The sequence below is a fragment of the Gekko japonicus genome, unplaced genomic scaffold (genome assembly GCF_001447785.1).
Source record: "Gekko japonicus isolate JY-2015 unplaced genomic scaffold, Gekko_japonicus_V1.1 scaffold1146, whole genome shotgun sequence".
Taxonomy (NCBI): Eukaryota; Metazoa; Chordata; class Lepidosauria; order Squamata; family Gekkonidae; genus Gekko; species Gekko japonicus.
Window position 1 is genome coordinate 329006 of NW_015173707.1, and position 4547 is coordinate 333552.

Genomic DNA, 4547 nt, shown 5'->3' on the forward strand with positions numbered 1-4547 from the left:
CATCGGAGAAACAAAGCGATGCCGAGGCGAAAGGAGAGCCAATCCCATCGCAGCCACCGCCACGCCCACGAGGCAGCAACTGTTTCCTTTCACGCAATCCTCTTCTCCGGGCTGTGGCACCAGAGTTTAACTGACGGAAGGGGTGGGGAATGTTGATCCTAAAATGCCGGTTCGCCTTCGCCTGGGGGTGTGGCCTGGCTTCGGGGGTTTCCAGTGCCGGGAGGCAGTCATCCCTTAAAGGGAGGGAGGGTTGGCCGGCCGGTGCCTTGGAGCAGCGCCACGTCTCTCTCACTCAGGCCGGAAAGGGAGGGTGCGTCAGCGGCAGAGAGAAGGGGTGCTCCGGGAAGTTGGCAACCCCGTAATTGGGCGCGCATGGGGGCGCACCAGAAGGTAGCCCTGCCTAGGGTGCAAAAAAAACCCCTCGGGCTGGCCCTGACAACCACCTTCCCTTCCTCTCCCCACAACAGACACTCTGAGAGTGTTCTGAGAGAAACCCAAGGTCACCCAGCTGGCTTCATGTGGAGAAGTGGGGAAATAAACCTGGTTCTCCAGATTAGAGTCTGTTGCTGTGTCTTAACCAGTACACCAAACTGGCTGTACTACACGTCTACACAAAAATGGAGCGTCAGCCAGAGGTCCCCTATGAGTTTGATGTCTCTTGCACAATGGGGGGGGGGCATTCTATCACCTCATGAACCTCACAAATTGAACTGGTTTGTGAGGTGGCTAAAAGTTTGTGATGGTCTGTGGTTCACAAAGAGGACACACCATGAACCCCGAATCAAATTTTTCTGGTTTGTGTCCATCTGTATCCATATTCACCTCTTGATCTAGAGAGTTGTGGGCTCCCCTCTCTGATGCAGTGGATCAGACTGTCTACAGGGCTTTCATAACAAAATACTTCTAACCTCACTTTCTATAAAGTTGTGTCACCAAATATCAAACTAGGGAATTAGATAAAAAACATCAAGTCCTTAGTGAAGGTTCAAAAGTGAGGTTAATTCTGTATAGCATCATGGTACTTGGACATACTTCCCAGCAGAGGTCATTTCGGGGGGGAACGCGGGGGAACGCAGTTACCCCGGGTGAGGTGCAGGGGGGTGGGGCACATGACAAAGCCCTGCCCCCTGCTTCCAGCCGCCCCACTTCCAGCCCTCATTCAGCCGGGAGGAGGCAGGAGAAGAGGGAGGGTAAGTTGCTTCCTCCCTGCCTCTCCCCACCCCTGCCTGCCTGGGGCCAGGGAGGGCCTTGGCGGGGCTTCCTCGCACTCCCGCTGGCCTTGCAGGTCCACCGCCGGGCCCCTGATGTCAGGGGGTGTGGCATATGCTTATAAGTTATGCTAATGAGTTCCCCTAGCTCTTTTTCTACGAAATGACCTCTGCTTCCCAGCATTTCCTGATCTTTCCTAAACCTGCTTTGCTTTGAGGCTTTGGGAAAGATCACCTGGATGGCTGCCATGTGAATGGGGAAGTTTGGATTTTCTAAGTCCCATCTACATGGCAGCCATTCCTCCCCACACCAGCAGGGGGCATCTCCTTTTTTAAATGGGAAACTATTATTGTAGTGATATGATGTCATAACAATATGTTACAGTTTCAATTAATTTCCAGCTTTTTTTTAAAGTAAGCCCTGAGCCCCTTTCATTGTGGAGATATATTGGGAAAGGCAGATCTCTTCAATGGAAGAGGCTTACATTTTTGAATGAATGCTGAGAATTCAGAGAACCTGTTATGCATAGTGTTGTAATATTATACGGAGATAATAGTATTCAGTTGTTTATTTAAAACCCCCCAAAAAGAGGAGTGTGTGCCTGCTGCCAGTGTATTGGGGCAGGGAAACTATGGGGTGATCTGGCAGCCACAGTAGTACTAGGGAAGCTACACATGCCATGTAGAAAACATCCAGGTGACTGGAAATTGATTTTATCCAGTTTGGTGTAGTGGTTAAGCGTGTGGACTCTAATCTGGGAGAACAGGGTTTGATTCCCCACTCCTCCACTTGCACCTGCTGATATGACCTTGGGCAAGCCGTAGCTCTGATAAGAGCTGTTCTTGAAAAAGAGCCGTTGCTGTCAGAGCTCTCTCAGCCCCACCCACCTCACAGGGTGTCTGTTGTGGGGAGGGGAAGGGAAAGGCGTTTGTAAGCCGCTCTGAGACTCCTTTGGGTAGTGAAGGGCGGGGTATAAATCCAATCTCCTCTTCTTATTCTTCTTTTAAAAAATAAACTAGTTTCCCTAAAATAGCCATGAAAGAAGCCCTACAGCCATTTACAAAATGCACTGCCATCACTGGGACTGGAGTCATGACAATAAAAGAATGGAGCAAATGAGGATTCTTTTGAGTAAATACATTCTTTTGGAACCAAATTCTGCTCCACATAAACTTCATCATATTTTGTAGATTGTTACTGATATATTTCTTCTATAAATCATCACATATATAGAGTAATTGTCTCTTACTCTGGAGCAGTTCTGTTTTGCACAAACAAATGTGTCAGCAGCAAAACCCATGACCAGGCAGTTTGTATAGAGCCATTCAAGCCTCATGGCAACATTTGTCTGCTTCAGCTGTTAAAGGCTGAAAGAATGTTACCTGTAATATTTACAGCATGTTCAGCTTTATAGTACTACAAGTGGGTGACCTGAAAGAACTTGTGGTGGGCATCTTATTAACCCAACTGTTTCTTCTTTCCCTTTCCTGGCATCCCCCATAGTTACTCCCCTTTTCCTGCTTCATTCTCTTCTTCCTACCCCAGGCCTGTAGCCAGGGTTTTGTGGCTTGCGGGTCAATTTTTTTTCTGGTGGGGCTGAAGTTCTCAGTGCAGAAAGAAAAACCAGAATTCTGAGGATTATGACTCAGCTACTGCAGAATCAAGCCTTTTAAAATCAAAGCATACAGGCTTCTGCAAATCTTAGCCCCAGAGTGTGACAATAGCAGGCTGGGGGGAGGGGGGAAAGAGGGAGAATAAATGTTCTGGTAGATGGTAGGCATGGCACTGGAAATACTGGGTTTGGCCAGTAAACTCACTCCAATTTGTATAAAAACATATGGACTTTATTTACAAAAACAAAGAACAAACAACACATAGATAGGAGAACGAATGTATATAGTTCAACAAGGAATGCAAACCAAAACAAAAAATCTAGCTGGCCATTGTACTCACTACTTTTCCTATCAGGCACATAGCTCTGGCTTCTCTACTAGCATTCCTGATGAGCAAAGGGTCCGGAATCATAGCAGCAGGGTAGAAGTTGACGAGAGCTTCAAGGCAGTCTTCTCTCTCTGAGTCTTCTCAAGCTGTCTATTCTACATAGGTGTTCTTAACCATTTAGCCAATAGAAAGCTGTTACCAGGATAGATCTCTAAATTGCAAGCTGTCAACCACTTCAGATAACAGTTCTCAGCTGCTGCAAGTTAATCACTTCTGCCAGCCCAAGCAACAATTCTGATAACAAGCCAGCAGGTGGATGTGATAGCTTCTATAGTCAAGAAAGCTAACATTTGCTACATTTATACCCTGCGTTTCTCCCCAATGGGAACCCAAAGCAGGTTACATCATTCTCCTGTCCTTCATGTTATCCCCAAAACAACCCTGTGAGGTAAGTATAACTGGCCCAAGGTCATCCAGAGGGCTTCCAGAGCTGAGTGGGGATCCGGACTTAGATCTTAGTCTGAAACTCTAAGCACTACACCACATTGGCTTTCATGGGATGGCTGAACAGGAGCAAGCAGCCAGCCTTGGATGAGTTATGTGGGTCGTAGCACATAGCCAGTAGTTGCAGGTGGGCCTGGCTCTAGTGAGTCCTCCCTCAAAGGCCTAAACAGCTCTGGAAAGAGCTCTGCCCCCTCCCACTGCCTATTCCTGACAGAAACCAAGGCTAGAGCTACAGGTGATGCTTCTATTATTGGAGGGGTTAAGCCCCAGGGTATGTGTGTGTATTAGATTTCAGATTTTTCTGCAAAATTGGGGCTTTTCACAGGTTTGTAGAGAGAGCTGTCTTGTCTGTTCATGGTTCCAGTCTCTGGATTTTAGTATCCACAGATTTGGCCATGCTAGATATACTGATGCTGCTGAAATCCTGCCCATACTGCCTTGGGAGAAATCACCACTGAACTCAGGAGGACTTATTGCCTGGTAAAATGGCTGTCAGCGAGCTGCCATTCCTCTGGGACGTGTCCCTCTTCCCTCCCTCCCCGTGTTATTCTCTTCTGGTATGCGACTGTAACTGCCAAGCTTCTCCTACAGGTGGACGACGGAGTGTTATGTCTTCTTGCTTTGCTTAATTAGATTCCCGTGTGAACTACACTTGTGTTTATGGTATGGGCCGTTAGAGTTCTCAGGCTGCTTCGCGCCTCTTCTAATCAACTCCCTTGCGAGGGAATTGAGCCCATTGGGTTAACCAAGTTTGAAGTTCCTATATTATATTTCCCCTGTGTATTGTAGTCATTCTGGACAATTCTCTGTATGTTCATGATCAACCATGCTTTGAAAATAAATCTTACTTCTTTGGAACGTGGGTTTGTTCTCCTGCTTTGGGATCTGACATT